The 18821-nt window shown below is 41.0% G+C and overlaps 1 long non-coding RNA gene across 1 annotated transcript in view; it reads left to right on the plus strand.

Annotated features, from left to right (window-relative positions):
- Positions 1–7270: 7270 nt before the first annotated feature.
- Positions 7271–18821, plus strand: part of LOC116447665 — a 48906-nt gene continuing 37355 nt past the window's right edge. The window contains exon 1 of the long non-coding RNA XR_004241650.1: positions 7271–7626. This is a non-coding gene — a long non-coding RNA (uncharacterized LOC116447665). The remainder of the gene's footprint in view (positions 7627–18821) is intronic.

Genomic DNA, 18821 nt, shown 5'->3' on the forward strand with positions numbered 1-18821 from the left:
TGACCATACTGTTTCCCACTGGGACTGGGGATGCTGGATTTTTGATTTTTAATTAAAAAATGGGGGATTTCCCCCTCATTTCTATCAGAGTGAAGAAGGACTGCTCCGCACCTTACTGGAAAGCAATGGAGTGGAACAAGTGTTTTGATCAGTTTTGACAGGGAAATCTTTGAGACCCTGTGGCTGGACTGGTACAGCAATACTTTTTTCTGGGAAATTTGTTGACTTAAATGTATATCTGCAAATTTTATTACAAGACAGGGACTTGAAATACTTATTTTTTCTCGTAAGAGCTTCTAAATAAGCCAAAGCAAACTTACCTTGTCTCTGTCTCATAAACGAGTGCTATTATCTGTGGCTGTCTTAAATCACGTTTTCAAAAGTGGCAGAATACATCAAAACCCTGAGCAGCTCACAGAAAAGCATTAAGTTCTGATACTTGTCGCAGTGACCGCTGCTGTCCACTGGCTAGCTCCAGCGGTGTGCGGCAGGAATGGGGAGCAGCCGGAGGCACGGAGCTTTAAAGCTGCTCCTCTGAAGCCTCAGCTCTACCCAGGGGAGCACAGGCTCCAGGCACTGTGGCAGTCAGCAGCCCTGGACAAAGGGAAAGATAGAAAATAGCAGGGAGGCGTGCCACTGGAGGCAACCCAGCCTCATCGACAGGGATCCACGGCGAACAAGCGAGACTTACAGTGCTGGTACACCTTATAAAGGGGGTTGAACAAGGGGTGCAACCCAACTAGGGGCCAATAGGCGGATCAGGAGGGGGGGACGCTGGATGGAAGGACTCACATCTGGTCCAATGGTCTTGCTGGGTGGAGGGAGAGGGGTCACATGCCCCAATGGGGCATCGAGGTTTAGGGGATCTCCAAGAGGGGCGGTATCAAGGGGGGCAGGGTCTCGGGGGATTGATGGGGACCATATTAGGGTAATTAGGGAGGGCTCCGGTGACAGACACAGAACAGTCCAGAACTCCAGGAGGGGTTTGGGTGATTGATAGGGAAGGTGCCAGAACAAGGGGAGGGGATAACCATTTTTGGGAGCACCGGGGGAACGGCTTGAATCTGGGACAGGCCAACTGAGAGTAGAAGTGGGGGAAGTAGGGACGAATCATTAGGGTACAAAGAACATACAAAAATACAATAAAAACATCGCATCACCACAGATACTGTCCTAACACAGTAGCTCAGCAGACAGGAGTTACAGAATATTTGTAGTTGGAAGGCACCCACAAGGATCATCAAGTCCAACTCTTAAGTAAATGGCCCACCCAGGGATCAAACCCACAACCATGCTCTAATCAGTTGAGCTAATCTTAGGGATGGATTTTCAGTATTTGTTTTTTGCCTTGTCATGGTATTCAATGAAGGTTTCTGCCTATATTATTTAAGTCAAATTCAGCATGACCTTCACCCTCTGCTGTAAATTGGGATTGAAGATATCTTTGTGTTATTCCTTCCTCCCACATGGAAGTTTATCTCCCCCCTGCAAAGAAGAAACTCTACCTCATTTGTTAATATACTTAAATCTTTTAATAATCAGCATTTAATTTGGGTTTAATCTAGACTCTCTTATTTCCTCTGCTGTAATAGCATAGGCAAGGTCCTTAACCTGTGCCCACCTTCCGTTTTTCACGTCAAAATGTTTATCTAAATAGCAGCCTACTTATATTGTTAAGGATCAATTAATTTATTAAGTAATTAACTGAAAGCACTCTGAAAATATAATGTGCTACAGATGTAATTATTGTCATTAACACTGCTTCAACACTGCTAATGCTAAAACATTCATTGGCAAAGTCTAGTGGGTACTGAAAAACTATTACATCAATTAAAAATGGGAAGGTGTGTTATCTGGATACGTGTGAAGGCCATTACAATACTGAGAGTGGAAATGTCCTGATTCTGGGCTTCTCTCATGCCAGCTCCAGTCAGGGAAAATACCTTTTGTTAATACTGATGTACTCTAGTGTAAGTCTGGTGAGAAGTATATGAACAGTTGGGGCTGATTTTCAGCAGATATAGATTTATATTATGTAATAATGTTAAAGTTTATTCCTAGTTTATGGTTTGTTTGTATTTTCCCTCTGATCCTATTTTGGGCTGCTTATTTGACAACGTGAAAGAATTAGCAGGAAGTAGAATTTGTTTCTCAGTATTAATTGCTTCAATATGTGGTGCTCCTTTGCATGTCTGCCTTCTTCAAAGTTTGCTCCTGCTCAAAGTGTGTGCTTCCTGCTACGTTGTGTTAAAGGGCTTTTAGCAAAGGAACTGCGGCATGCTCGATGATGGGGAGGATGTCACTCTTTGATCAGCAGCTTTTGTGCCTACTGAACACCCTTGCTCTGATCTGAATGCTGTCTGCAACCCTCTGGATTCTTGATCTGTGTGGCTTGCTTGCTGTAGTTCTTGTCACAGTATTATGCAAAGCTTGCTAAAATGCTGACGCTTCCCTCCGCCCTCGTATTATTTTTCCTGTGTTATTTTTGTGACCTCTGGCTGAGGCATAGCCCCTGTACACCTCATCTACTAATTTGCTGCTGTTTAAATCAGAAATAGGATGCTCTAACTTGTTAACTACGTCTATCTAGGTTATGAAAATATATATTCAGCAAATACATCCTCTCAGTTTTGTTGCTTTTTTGCTTTCTCTTCAGTGCTTAAGTACAACTCAGACTGACCAAATCCTGCAATAGCTGCCTACCCCTGGCAGATTTTAACCCTTACAACGAAGCACCAAATTTCTTAACCTTGATGTCTCTGAAGCCTGTATACACACCCAGAGGACAATATTCACTACAAAACAAAACTTCATTGCATTGCATCCAAACTAGGCGATGATGCCTAGATAGCCAACGTGTATCCCTGGGCAACAGGGAGAAACCAGCATTTTTTCTTACCCTGTTGAAGCGGATTTTGTGGGACAGAAGTGCTTGCCACATGAGTAATTTTATGCTGTTTGAGGACAGGCCCCAGATGTCTTTTCCAAGGTGCTGAATGTTGCCAGCATTAATTTTTTTAACCCCACAGTATATGTCACACTTTCATGATCTTGAAGAAAACATAAGATACCTTAGTTTTACCCTAAGATAAATTTAATGAGATAAGGGACAGCATGGACCTCATGTAATTTATCTGCAATAAAATATAAATGGGAATCACCTTGAGATCTAGGCTGTAAGAAAGCAGGTGTTTATTACTTTTGATATATATTTGCAACAAAAGATCCATTTGCATGTAAAATGTATTGCCAAGATTGATCTGGATCTACGGTATTGGCAGCAGTGATAAGGCACTTGATCACATGGTGTGGTTTGCCAGTCACAGAGAAATTGCTGCTCTATTCACCTCTTAACCTTTGCAGACACAAGATCAAGGTAGTGAATGACACAACAGTAGATCTGACTCTTTTGCAGAATCACAAACTCCATGTTTGCTCTTATTTGCCAAATACACAAGAAGCAGATTTTATAATTTTCTGAGCATCTCAGTAAAAGAATAAAACGGGAACTTTTATCTACCCTTTATATGCCATGTACTGCATTCGTTGCCCTTTGCTGCAGCTGAGCCACCTTGTGGTACAAAGAATAAATGTTCTGCCTTTACCCTTAAATCCTGTTGGTAGCAATAGTGACCCTGATTCTACTCTCACACCAGTGTCATTCTGAGTGCAGGTCATGGGAAAAACACTGTCTTTAGAAAGTCTTACCTACTTTATTAATCTTAAACTTTTATGTATTACGTCACTAAAAGTCCCTCTTTCTGTGAGTTGAAATAAATCCTAACAGTGTATGAGCATAAAGAGCTAGCAAAGAGTCTGAATAGTTTTACATTTGCAGCATAAACTCTAGCCGTTTCTTATGCAAGAGGTTTGGGGTACAATAACATGGACTAAAGTGATTTGAGAAAGGAAAACTCATCGTTCTTAGGGAAATCTGTTCTAATTACTTCATCCTTACACACACTACTTGAACTTGGCTGTGGAAATACTGCAGGGTGCTCATTCCTGTGGTCTAAATCAGCAGCGTGGGAGCTGGCTGCTCTGCAACTGCAGCTCAAGAGACAATGTTTGCTTTTCCAGCTCTGTAGCTATGTAGAGGGGGACTCCAGAACTGTAAAATCACATCTCGTGTGCAAACAAAATTTAAAAAAACCCCAACCACTAGCATAAATGCTATTTCTTTTAAAATGGGATCAAGAGAACATAAGTAACCCTCTTCTGCCTGCTTCTGTTACTGTAGTAGGACTCTGGTATTAGTTTTATAAGGCTGTTCAGACATATAAACACTCTTTCCTTTGCAACCTCAAATTATTCCACAGTTCCACTGGAAGAGATTTCTTGTGCAAAGAGATATTCCCAAATCCCCTAATAAAGGAGCCAGGTGGATTAAAAAAAAAGAATAGAGATAACCCCTCTGCCTTAAGGCAGCTGGATATTTAGCCTATTACATTTTTTTTTTTTAAAGCCTTATCTTCCCACAGGTCTCCTTTCCTCCTCCCTTTCCTTCCTTTTTTCATATGAAAAGCTCAGTAAGACTTAGGCAGCTGGCAACCTCCATGTCACTTGGATGCCATTGCTGTCTCAAAATTATCTCCTTGATGTGAGCAAGATTATTTTTTTTTTCCTCAGGAGAGAATCTGGTCCTTTTCAATCTCATCTGTTAATGCTGACTCTTCCTTCTATCTTGGAGTCTGTAAGAGCATTAATTGGGACCTAGCACATGCAGCTAAGGTGGGTACAACATAGGTGACACTCTCTGGGTGCAGAGAGATGTGGAAGGCTGGTGGAGATGTAATGTGCTCGTTATTTAAGGCTCACTAATAATCACAGTAGTTATGTCTTGGTTGCCAGTTTTTAGATTTGTGTGTTGAAACATCTTGAACAAAATGTTAGTGAGAGCAATTCTGCAGCATCCTGCTGACTGAATTCAAGGTGCTGCCTCGTTTGCCATCTGCCTGCAAGCTCACAGTAGTAATTATAGCGAGTCTCGCAAGTGCTGGAACAAGAGGTATGTCAAATGCATTTTCCTTCCATTTGAAGGTAATTTTCATTTTCTCAACTCATTTGAAACTACATATGATTATGAGCTGCAGGTGTGAGAGCCACACAGAAGAAGACAGACATGTGTACACACCCACAGAGCACGATATCAACTCCTAGAGTGTCCAGAACAGCTTACGTACTTAGCTCGGCACTTTTAAATCAAATGCAGTCCTGGAGAAAACTCCCTTGTTATTACTGCTCCTATCCTTGCGCATAGAATCTTAACATCTCTTATTAGTGTGACAATATATATGTAAAAAAAGCATGTTTGATTTTGCAGAGCATCACTGGAATAACAACACACATAAAAACTGCTGAAAGTGAAAGTCACTTGCAGTTTGTTGAAGCTTCCATGGGTTTCTAGTTTTAGATGAGTTGCTGCTGTTACTTGCAGGTCGTCTCAGATCCTTGCAGGGTTAAAAGGGATTGTGGATAGCAGGGAGCAGTAACTGCAGTAGATGTTACTAACAGCATTCCGCAGGTTGCTGTAGGCATTTAATTTAGCTGCTATTCAGAGCACCCAACTGGATTCAGTACAGTCAGTGGAGGAAAAAGGAAAGTCTGGAAACTCATCCAGAAGACTTAAGTTGAATGTGTGTTGCAGTGGGGATACTGCAACACGCATATATCAAACCAGGAGTCCCGTGGAAAGGAAATATATATGGACAGACAGATTCTTGCTAGATGTTTCAGAGATGTTTATTTCTCCAGCCGCATGGCCGGAGCTCTGCCCAGGAACTGTTCCAGTCACGGGACCAAGGGTCCTTCTGCCCGCGCAGGGAACACAAACCAACCCATGGGAACGAGGCTGAGCAGGGGCAGGGAAACCCCATGTCTGTGCCCTCAGGGCCCCTCTCCCAGGGCTACACGGCGGGGGAGGGACCCCAACAGATGTGTGTATTCCGTGCATGGTTGCTGGGAGCATGATGTACAGTGATATGTACTGGATCCTTGACCATCCTTGAACTAGTGCTAAAGCTGTGTTCTTCACAGAGCAGAAGGGAGAGTAGTGGCTTATGGACACAGCCACAGTGAGGATAAGCAGGGTGAAAATGTAAAATTGGCACTATGTGATGAACAAATTCATTTGGTGCTTGAATTCTGCTGAGAGCTGGGGTCCTGGAACTGACTTTTGTTTGGAAAGTGATTGAAGACCCAGTGCATTTGAGCACTGGTCACATGGGAGGAGGAGGTTTGCATCTGGTATAACACATGGGAGCAAGGCAGAACCAGGGACCTGCTCCAGTTCTTTAGGTATCTGCCTGTCTTCATGTCAGGGTGTTACAGGGAACCATCTTTCAGAGCTGTATCTGAAATTCATTTTGAAGCAGTGGAAGAGTAAGCAGGCAGAAGGAAGACTTGTCTTTACATACCATCTATACTGATCCACCAAAGAAAACTGAGGGAAAAGGAGAATGACCAGACGTTTGCTTTTCCTGGATTTCCTGGTGGGACCGGCTTGGTGTCACCCACTGGAGGAAACAGCATTCATACATCCAAGCTGCACATTCTCCTAAAGGTGTCTGTGTGACTCTCTGAACCGTTTCCTGCTCTGCTTACCCACATGAGATTGGAAAGATAAGGGCTGTGCAGGCAAAGAGCAACTGACGCTGATGGGCTCCGTGAGGAAGACTTACACGTCATCCAGGCCATGAATAGGTTTTAAGGAATATAAAGAAGGGTTCTTTAGGAGATTATGAGCACCAGATCTCTCTCAACCTACTTAAACAGGACATTCATGCATGCCTTGAAGTAATGCCTCTACATTTGTACTTGCAGGTTCAAGAGTCAGGCATGCTCAGCAGATTTGTGGCTTGGGTTGGTATTTTTAGAATCACAGAACAACCTGAGTTGTATGTTGAAGGCAAGAGCAGATTTAAGCTTTTCTCATTATATGCTTTAACTAAAAGCACCACATTATGGTCATCTTTCTTGTTCAAGATTGAAACTAATTCTGGGCCAGTGGAATATCCTGTACTTTTCAGACAAGAATTTCTATAAGCATCTGGACCAATGAAGTCTTGTTTCCCATGGATTTGTGTTTCATGGGAATTCATGAGCTCTGAATGACAACATTTCCATGACTGGGGTATGTACCATCATCTTTCCTCACCTTAGTCTGTGGCCTCAGTCAGCAGACTCTCAGGTGGCTAATGCAGGCTGAGCTGATCCAGTTCCACAAAATGAAAGAGGCCACCATTCTGTCAGAAGCAGCTGAAATTATCCAATGGGGTAAAACTTTATTGAGGAGCATATACAAAATGTGATCACATAAGTCACGTTTCCATAGGAACCGACTAAAAATACATCTGTATGAACACTCAGCGTCTATCGTGATGAACTATTATGTAAGCAGGATTTTTTTTCCTCAGTAAGAACATTGCAGATGCTTGTTAATAATTTCTGGCAGAGTTTACAGACAAGTTTACAAGTCATCATGTGTGCAATCGGCTGTGTGCTTATTACATCGTTTGCTTTCACTCCTGCTGGCTAAAATGGGAAATTAACAGAGCATCCTTTCTCAAGGCTTAAAAAGATCCAGAAGATTAAAAATAGCCTGAGGCTTAAAAACTTCTTCACCTGGTAAGACAAACAGAGTTCTGTACTAACAGTCATCTAAATACGAGTGCTGTAACTATAAGTGCTGTATGTGTAAGGTAGAGAGGAAGGCTTGGAGGCCTGTACCTCATGGAAAATGTGCCATATTGCACCAAGGAAATGTGTGAATGTTTGCTATTTGCAAGTAATGAGTCTCTGCAGAGCAGGAAATTGTCACCAAATAAATTATTCAAATTATAAATACATTTGTACCTTGGGATAAATGTTGTTAGGATCCAGATTTTTGTGGAGCGGTGATTTAGGTTGTATGGGATGACACAGAGGAGGTATTTTTACCATGAGGTCATATATATCATAACACCACACATCCTTTATGATTAAGTTGAATTTCTGTGTTTGTAACTGCTTTTGTCTTTGTTTCCAGAAGCCACTTAGAAATTGTCTATTGTGCCAACTAAGACATGGGACTGGATGGTGGATTGTTAGGAAAAAAACCACTGACAATATCTGGCCTGAAGAATTGCATAGAAGTGTCCACCACTGGACTTCTCAAAATCATTCTGTAGCCTGTTACAATACTTTTTATCAAGTTCCAGAATTTATTTTCTAAATATCTGGAAGCAATTTTTATCCTGTTCTAATTTTCTATTTCATTTTCCTTCAAAATCACAGCAGGGTTAAACAGAAAAGCTTAGCATCAGGGTGGGTTTTAACAATAAGACAATCTAAGACTGTATATGTAATAATAAAATTTTAAAAGTGTACATGATACTGTACTATGCATATGGCTCCAAAGAGGGAGGAGGAAAGAGTCCATATGTCCTCTGAGCCTCAGAAAATAGCATGCCACTGGACAAATTATGAATTGTGATTATTAGCAAATGATGAATAACTTACAGACCTATAGTTAATCATCAAATGTATTATTTAAATTAAAAATGAATTCAAGAATTTAACATTCTGTCTGTGGACAATTCATTGATAGAAAAGAAAAAAGGATGAAATTAATCAAATAAATAATTTATTGTAAATCATGTGGTTCTAATTATAACAAGGTGCTAAAAAATAGATCAGCTTCTCAAAGCATGGCTGAGTTCTGCTATGCATCCCTATCACCACAAATGCAGCTGTCAAAGTATAATCCCTGCTTTAATTGCTTTTGGTTCAGGACAATAGTCAGGTACAGGAGTGGTAACAAAAGCATTGACCTACCCCATTTATTAAAAGCTGTTTTGTTTGCTTGCTTGCATGACAGAGCAGCCTGAGCTAGTGCTTCTGCAATGAGAAAAAGACCAGCCTGCCCTTCCCAAATCCTCAAAGCAAAAGTCTGCATGAAAGTGAGGTTTTATGACCTTCTCTCTCACTGACTGCCAGCTCAGAGGTCTGTACCTCTCTCTACTGAGGGGCTGGTTAATAAAAAGGGTGAAGAGCAGGCCTTTCCTGGCTCTCTTCTTGCCCCTCATGAAGCAGCTCTTGCTGATGCTCCTGTGGGACACTGGCTGGCTCCGGGTGGAGCAGCCTGCAGGGAGGATCCCTTCGCTGGCTGATGCAGGAACCTGGTCAGGAGCATTGCTCAGCAATCCACGTGCTGCTGAATTTTAGATGGAGGATGGAGAGGCAGCACAGGAACAAATGAAACCTGTGTGAGTACATTTGGTCTGAGACCTCTAGAACAGTCGATCACCAGGCACTTCAGCTTCCTGACGTCTTTGATAGCTGAGACCTGGGTTTAGCAAGCCATACTAGTCCCACTGTGGTTCTGCCAGTGGGTTGGATCAGATGATCCTTGAGGTTCTTTCCACCATGGTATTGCATTCTGTGATTCATTCCCCCATCCAACTGAGCTACCAGCACCAAAAAAACCCCTGTACCATGAATAGGCAGCATCCAGCATTTATTACTCTTTTTTTTTAGCTTTGGCTTGTCTTCCTCCCTATCAGTAGAATGATGAAGTCTTCTTCCTTGAGACTTTTTTTTTGTGTTTGTAAAGCAAGTCAGGGTTGGATGGTGCTCATTTGCAAGAACTGTGTTATCTAGCCAAGGACAAATCCAGTGCTGTGCCCTGCACTCACAGAGGTCCTGGTTCAGTTGCTATTAAAAGAAGGGCTAGCAGCAGTTGCAGTGAGAAGATGAGAGTATTTTTCATGAAATACCTGTATAGATTTTGAACAAAACAGCTTTTATTGCCTTAACAACTTTTAGGGCAAAACCCAAATATTTCTCTCCTGGAACAAAGGCAGGAGAGAAATCCTGAGTGCAAAATAGCTGACACGTGAACTGGAGCATCCACTTAAGTACAAGCGGTACTTTTTCTAGAAAGCTAAAAAGTCCCAGTTCTGTCAAAACTGGACTGATGGTTGGAAATTTGACATGCTTCATGATGGTGGGTTCAGTATTTTTGAGTATTTGTTCAGTCTATTGTGTTTGTTTCTTCATAAGGTCAGGCAACAGCTGGTTGTCTGATCCTGTGACCATGCTGCAAAAACATCCAGTCCTTTAACCATCATAAGTTGCTGACGATGCTAGTTTTCTCTGCAGCCAAATAATAAAGCAGAACTCACCTTGTGTACAGTACCTGTAAGATGGTTGAAAAGCGAGGTGGAAGAGCAAGATGAATATAAAGAGGGTTAAAGTTGCCTTTATGTCATCTGTGCTATACCATATTAGTAAAACTAAAATCATTAGAACAACACAATCTCACAAATATTTTTGCATCAGCATTTTGTCCTCTGAAAATATATTAGAAGCAGCTTTTGCACTGTCCTAGTAAAATCTGCAGTGGCAGAAAATTGCTTACCATTAGTATACAATAAGTCTTCCTTTCTTCTCCTTAAATTTCAGATCCCTAAATACTACACAATAAGCCCCCAATATGGTGGTGATGCTGGGATTTTTCTAAGGTTAGCAATTTTGAATATACTCACTATTTTTTTGCCTTAGTGATATGAAAGCAATCAGCACAGAAGAACAGGAGAAAAAGAATTAAGGGACCAATACCATGTATTAGTCAGACTCAAAACATGACAAAATTCAGATTACCCCATGCTGAATACAAATGTGGTAGAAATGTTCAGAAACTGCAATCAAATAGCTTTGAATGTCAAACGAAATTACTTTGGGAGTCTTCTAAGCCCTTTTCTTACAGCACACTGGAACATAAATCCCCTACTTTCATTTGATTAGTCCAAAAGGCTATAGGATGTATTACTAAATCTAGAAAACATGACCAGAGTCTTAGTCATTAGCGTCACTGAACACACAAATTCCTTTAGGTCTTTATTTTTTCTTGCTCTGTATCTTCTGAATGGAGCATGATCAGTGAACTTTTAAAATCAAAATATACCTGAAACTCACAGTTATAAATAATTTATTTTTTAAAGAAAATGCTTTGAGAGGTTTTTAATCTGCTCAATTTGAGTGCCACAGCAAAATAAATACATATTATGTTATTAGTGAATATTAGAAGCTGTGGATGAAGATATTTTGTTCGTCATCGATTATAAGAATCTTTGGTTGACAAACTCCCCTGCAGTACAGGGGAGCTATAATCAGCTTGGCAACAACGCTTTGATGTAATTAAGTCACAGAAGTCTGCCCTTAATGAATAGTTGCAACAGTGTGCACATTTTGCTTTTTTTACACCTGAAAAAACGATAACAGAGAGTGAAGACAACCGTGCAAAGACATTGATATAAATAATAATAACAAGACCTCCAGTCCCAGAAAACACCTCAATTTAAGAAAGGATTTATGCTTGTGCCTTAGGTCTATTAACTTGAAGAATGAGCTGAGAACGAAGCATGTAGTTAAACGCTCTCCTTGCAGACTCTTGAGTCTGCAAGAAATCTCTGCTTTCCTCTCACGGCTCCTTTTTGAAAGAAGTTTAACTGATCATTAACATGACTGCATTGGACCATGTGGCACAGTGTCTTGCACTGGGCAGACATACAGGATATGCAAACCACGTAAGTATAGGGTGTTTAGTCCTGCTTGCTGGCAAACTCTTCCAGCCTCTAGTGGTTTGAGGTCCTCAGCATGGCACGCTGTCATGATGTTTGAGAGCCTTTGATGGATTTATTCATTAATTTATTTTTCCCTCCATGAATTTTTTCTGAGCAGTTTTTTACAAATGTGCATTTTTAGCATTCCACAAGTTTGATAACAACTTCTGAAGCTGAGCTGTGCATTCTTTGTTTTGAAGGTACTTTCTGAAAACTTTGTTTGGTGCCTACTAGTTCTTGTACTAGAAAAAAAAGAGCAATTTTTTCCTGTTCTTTTTATGCCTTTTGTGATTTTTCCAATGCCTCCTAATCTCCATCTTCATGATCACTTTTTTTTTCAGATTGAGGAATTGCAATGGTTTAGTTTTTTCTTGTTTGGAATCTGTGCCAAAATCTGCACCTTTATTATGTTTCTTTATGTCTCTTCTAGCTCAACAGATGTTCTTTCTGAGTGGCTCTTAATTGAACACAGGAATTAAGATGTGGGCATAATGATGGGTTTTGGTTTTGTTCTCTATTTCTTTTCTTTCCTAGTAATTCCTAACATTCTTGTTGCTTTTTTTGACAACTACTGAGCACCAGGCTGGCATGTTCATGATGCTATTGATTACAACTCCAACATCTCTGTCCAAAGTGGTAATAGCTAGTTCAGAGCCCATCACTAGACCTTTAATATTAGTAATCTTCTTTTTTTTCCCCTCTTTATGTATTTTTTGTTGTTGCTTTCATACCTGACACAGAAAGTAGTAGTGACCCCTTTGCTAGTGTTTGTTATTGTACAAACAGGAGGCCAGAGTTTGAACAGAGTCAAATGCATCTCGGTCTTGAGGACTTCAATGGAGCCACGGCCCTTTGCCTTGACAGACAAGCCATCTGCTGCTTGGAGTCCCTTTAACTTCTTGGCTAAACCAATAGTTTAAATGACATGTGATAATTGAATATAAAATGGAAAAACTGGTCTGTGTGGCAGACAAAACGGGAAGATATTCTGGTATATCACACATTGCCTCATGATTCTCACCAGAGGATGTGATGTCCCTTTTGGTTACCAAGTCCACAGTGCATTGTCACTGACTGCTAATTTTACACCTGTGCGGGGTGCAGCTGTATATCAGCTGATGCTGTGGAAGGAAGGGGCTTGAACATTAGCTTCGGGATCAGACCCTGCAGTTGTTGGTCTTATAAGCATAAAGGAATGCACCTTCTTGAACAAGTCTTCAGGCATGCATTTTCTTGACATGCATTACTAAAGGCCCCCCTTAAAGATCTACCTCTGTGTGGATGTCTTACAGAAGTCTAATGTTAGAGTTAAGGTGTAATTTCTGTATTATTTTGCACACGGATTCTTTATTGAGGAAGCTTATTTTTGGTTTAACATACTCCATTTACATCTGCATCTTTGTTGAGGCTGTGACTATACAGCAATAATAAGCCATCGATTCTATGGAGTGGTTAAAAAAAGGTCAGTGATGGGCTCTTTCCACAAATACTTTTTTTTTTTTTTGTGGAAAAATAGTCCATATCTTCAGGAGCGAGAAATTATCTAGCCTCAGCAAAGGGTACTATTATTATTCCTAGCTGGAATACAAACACAATATTTTATGCAACACTCTTCTTATGTTTGCACATAAGTATTAGGATGAAAAGGAAAAATAATAGCGTCCAGACATGGGCCTGGTTCTGTCTGAAGATGCTACAGATTCCTTTATTTCAGTTTATTTGTACTCAGAACACAGGTTCTCTTTGTGGAAAAAGATTAAATCAGCACTTTTCCTCCAACCAAGATTTATGTGTATTTTGCAATTACAGCAACAGAATATGTCCCCAATTCTAGAAAATTTTAAGTTTAAAGTTGCAAGTGTGTGTACACCTCTACAATATTTGATATCTGCTTGAACATACAGATATTTGTTTTGACACTGTGACAGTAGCAGAATTTTTTTTTTTTTTTTTGAAATGCATCAGTGCAATAAGATGACCTTAATTCTGATTTGCCAGTTAGAGAGATTTTGAAATTAAGGATTTTCTGATTTATTTCTGACTATTTTCTCAAGTCCACACCGGTTGCTTCTGAAACCTGTGGTATTTCTGTAAGGTGCAAATTTTATTCACTAACCTGCTCAGCCCCTCTTCCCTTACTGCCTCCCCTTCACACCTTTCAAAGTCAGGACTTCATTGTTTCCTGCTATTTATTTACTGATTAGTGAAGGATATATGATCTCAAGAAGTCTTACACTCCAAAATACAAGATGACCTTTGTCTTAGTGTCTGAGTCTGTATAAACATGCTATAAAGCCCTCAAGTGCCTACTCCTTTCCAAGCATGCTAGATGTGCTTCCACGCCACACAGCTTAAATCACATTAAGTCCATCCATGAGCCCTATGATTTTCCAGTGCTTACATCAATTTTTGCCTAGAAGGGCATGCACAATGCCATGCAAAGCCACAAAACAGAAGAGGATTTTCCACAGCTAACCCAACTATGTTATGACCGTAAGATGCAGCCTTTCCTATGTGTTTTCTATATAAACTTGTCTGTCTCATATTATGCCTCTTGTGCTGTTATGCCTCCTGTGCTGTTAGTGAGCTGTAACCTGATGGTGTTCTCTATAAATTACTGTGAATCATTTCAATTTTTTTACCTTGTCTCCAAGTTCCTGGTATTGTTTATTTCTCCTGATTTTGCTTGGTGATTTCAGGAATTCCATTCAAAATGTGCCGGTTCCTCACGGTTGTGATGAAAAGATGATTTTCTGCTGTTCGTAACCTTCAGCATTTTGCACTGCTCCTGTAGTCATGGACATCTCATGGATAGTTCCCTCCTTCTTACAGATCTTTTTTCTTTCTCAAAAAATAATCTCTCTCTTACTAGAATCTGTTTTGAACAGCAAGGAAGACCTGAATAACATCATGGCAAAAGGCAAAGGCAGACAGAGACATGTCAGAGATAAGTACAGTTCTGGAAAGGTTCTAGAAGCAAAGTTAGGAGTTAAGGTCATTTGTGATGTCAGGGGGAAAATATCTTTTCTTACACAAGTTTGGCATTATAGGATTATTAGTGGATAATTCTGCTCAGACTTGAGTCTTGAATTCTTTTTTACTTGCCTTGTAGTATTCTGCAGCATCTTGGTGCTCCAGAGCTCTGGCCAAGTCTTAAAGGAGAGTCTCACAAGGTGTAGATTTTTTGGACCTGGACACAGGAATAGTTAAGACACTTTGGAAAGTTCGAGTCTTTGTTGAACTGTTTGGATGAAACAGTTCATCTTTCCAAACTGTGTAATGCTCTTTCCCTTTGCTCTGTTTGGTTTGCAAGTTCTTTGAGGCCAGTCTGTACGTGTGTTTGTGTAGCGAGTGGCACAGAGGGCTGTAGGGTCAGTTGGGTTCCTACTTCAGCAATTCACAATTAATCTCACTATTTCTTTAAAAATGCGATGAATACTCAGTCCCCCGAAAGTGCACTATCAAATTGGTGCCTTACAGCAGACATGTGAATCTCTTTACTAAATTCTTCCAGCCAGGTATTGTGGTTATAAGAAAAATAGGGTTTCTAGTTTACATTATTTTGTGACAGACCTGGGACAAAATTGCCCACTTCTAGGGATTTTTTCAAACCACTGTTTTTTCTGACTCTTAGAAAGGGAAGCAGGAGAGGTATGTTTAAGAAGCTATTTTACATGTAGCTGCAGAACATCTGTTCTTCCTCCTTCTGCAGCCTCCACTCCTGCTGCTGTTCCTTCCTATACTCTGACGGGGCAGCATTTTCACGGGACTTGTGTCCTGTGGATGTAGCAGCTAAGGTGCACAGTCATGGTAGTTCCATACACCAAGGTGGCATTAGATCATGGTGTAGAGAATATGGAAGGATAATGTGCTTGCTTAAATATGCTTACTGAGGATTTGATAAAAGTAAACTTTTCTGTCTCTGTTCAGCACTGGTGAGCCCCCACCTGGAGTGGGGTCCACTCCTGGGCTCCCTAGTTCAAGAGAGACATGGGCACACTAGAATAAAGTCAATGAAAGACCACAGAGATGATTGAGGAGTTGGGGTATCTCTTTTACATGAAGAAACTGGGAGAGTTGGGGTTGTTCAGTCTTAGAAGACAAGATTTAGGGGGACCTCTTCAGTATGTGTATTAATGCCTGAGGGGGGGAGTAAGGAAGGGAGAGCCAGACTATCCCAATTGTACCCTATGACAGGACAAGAGATAATGGGCACAGGTTGAGTTACAAGAGATTTCATCTAAGTGTAACTTTTTTCTCTGTGAGCACTGGCACAGGTTGCTCAGAGAGGTTGTAGAGTCTCCATCCCTGGAGGTATTCAAAACCGGACTAGACATGGTCCTGGGCATTCTGCTGTAGCTGACTTTGACTGAAAAGGACTGGACTAGATGATCTTCAGAGGTTCCTTCACCCCTCAACCATGATGAGATTCTGTTCTTCATATTGACTTTAAGTTATCATAGAATCAGAGAATATGCCAAGTTGGAAGGCACCCTCAAGGATCATTGAGTCCAACTCCTGGTCCTGCCCACGAGTCACACCATGTGCCCGAGAGCATTGTCCAAACACTTCTTGAACTCTGTCAGGCTTGGTGCTGTGACCACTTCCCTGAGGAGCCTGTTCTAGAGCCCAACAACCCTCTAGGAGAAGAACTTTTTCCTAATATCCAACCTAAACCTCTCGTGACCCAGCTTCATCCCATTCCCCCAGGTCCTGTCACTGGTCCTGAGAGCAAAGGGATCGGTACCTGCACCTTCACTTCCCCTCACAAGGCAATTGATGCTACAAAGTGCTAAAAGATCTCCCCTCATTCTCCTCTTCTCCAGGCTGAAAGACCAAGTGACCTCAGCCACTCCTCATATGGCTTCCCCTCAAGGCCCTTCACCATCCTCATGGCCCTTCTTTGGGGGCCCTTTAATAGCTTAATGTCTATTTTTATAACATGGTGCCCAAAACTGCACACAGTTGTCCTTAAATGGCTTATTAAATAAAACTTGGCTATTATAAAGGGAAAATAGAGGTCTGTGTTGCTTCCAATGGTTATAATGTACTACCAAGTGAAAGGCTCAGTTCTAGTGAATGTGATTTATTTGCTGCTGTAACTTTCATCCTTTTTGTGAGGACTTTCTTTTCCCTCTTTAATTCTTTTGAGAAATTAGGGAAGGCTTTCAGTAGAAGACTAAAATTCTTTTCTCTGCTCTAGGGGAAGAATCCTGGGTCCAAGTGCTCATAAATTTTGTATGATGATACCCAGATATACATTTAGGGCTATTAAAAAGAATAATTCAAATAACAGAATTGTTCAGTAACAGAGTAATAGAGTGCATTTTACTCTTGTGCTCCAAGTAAACTTCTTCCTGTATGGAGAGAGGAAAGTGTTACAGTCCCACCACAGGTTCATTTTATTCTTTTAGCTCAAAATTTACCAGCCCTATTTCAGTTATATAAATGTTTATTAAAATGGTTACTTCCACAAAGCCAAGTATTCAGCTTTTCAACATTTTATAGTGCTTCAGGTATATTCACTGATTAAGCCTCTCGACATCCCTATGATGGGGATGAGTTGGTATATATTGCAAATTAATAGCTAAGGAAGTTAATAATTCAGTCACACAGCTTTTTTATTTAAGCTTTAGTCCTTTGACTTCTAATTACATGCTGTAGCAACCACACTATGTTTCCCTGGTAGGGAAAGTCCTTTAATGAAGAGCTTTATTCCAGGAAATATCTTGTTCCCCTCCTGCTGATCAGGAGAGCTCTGCTGGATGGATTTCTGTATCAGTGTGGTAAAAATGATGGATTTTACTCTGAGACAAACTTTGGAAGGCACACTTGAAGTTTGATTGGCAGAAAGAAAGGATTTGGGTACATGTGGCATTAAATGAGGGCAGAAGTTGGTTAAAGTGTATGAAGCACTGTCAGTCATTTACTAAAGACCTACTCATGTAACAAGAAAATATGCTGGTAGTAGCACCTGGGTAATCTTTCCTCTTGCTTCCCCTCAAATCCAGGATTGGATATATTCAGGAGCCTTTTGGCTCTGTCTTCTGGAGAAGATCATCTGCACCCATGGCTTTCTTTCTGTGTGAGGAAGGATTTGAGCTGTGGAAAAGGAAATCCTGACAGTAGGTCTGATAAGGGCAAGTGTGCAATATTAAGCTGGCTGGTTTAGCTCTAGGAATGATTCAAAGAAGCCTTAAGATTATTCTAATATTTTCCAGGTCAACACTGGCTCCAAGCAGCTGTTCCAGCAGCTGGAGAGCTGCAGTTGTGAGCTGCTGCTGACATTTGCCTACATCACCTCCACAGGGAGGAAGAACGATATGGAGTCGGTGTTTCTGACTTTGCTGTGCATGAATTCCCCATGCAAGGAGAGTCTCTTGCTTGCCAGCCAGTGTGGCTTTACGGCTCCTTTGGGCTGCTGCAGAGGTGTTCATCAGAGCCACGATCTGTGCTGAAATAAAACAGGAGATGGTTGCTACTACCTGTAAGGGCACAGCTAATTCTTTTCACCCATTTCCATCCTTGCTTGAACTCTAAAAAGCAGCCTACTATGTCAGTTCCACATTTTGCACTCTCTGTAAAGATACATGGCTGAGAAATATTTCCAGGTGCTCTTCCAAGAATCTTGCAGCATCGGTGAAGTTGTATATAAGAGTGCTCAGATATGATTTTCATCACTGTTCCTTGTAAAAGGTGGTCAGGTGTGAGATCTGTATTGATATAGATGTTTATACTGGGTGGTGATGATGGGGCAGGACCTGGGTCAGAAAGGCGAAGACCTGTACAGTTTCCTTGATGCCCAGACTCCAGATTTTTCTCCAGTGCCAGATGTATCAAACACTAAATCAAAATTTGAATACTTCCGTGCCTGCTTTTCTCTCAGAATGCCGACAGGACACTTTCTGATGTCAGTGTGGCTGCAGTTTATGTGATGCAAATTCTCAATCTCTGCTGTCAGGCAATGACTCTCAGGGGACCTATTTCATATTAAAAGACTGGCCTCTGCTCTCAGTAACCTCGGTATAAATCTAGAATAAATTTTATTTTGTCAACAACAATTATACGTGCCATTCAGGGCACAAGTTATGGATGCGGGTCCTGCCCGAAAGTTGATTCAAAGCTGTGTGATGATTAGAATGTTTCTCTCACTGCTTGGTACAGATATTTCCCATCAGCTTAATTTTTGGCATGGGCTCATTCTTTCCTTTGGATCCA

Source organism: Corvus moneduloides, chromosome 1, assembly GCF_009650955.1.
Source record: "Corvus moneduloides isolate bCorMon1 chromosome 1, bCorMon1.pri, whole genome shotgun sequence".
In the NCBI taxonomy this organism is placed as follows: domain Eukaryota; kingdom Metazoa; phylum Chordata; class Aves; order Passeriformes; family Corvidae; genus Corvus; species Corvus moneduloides.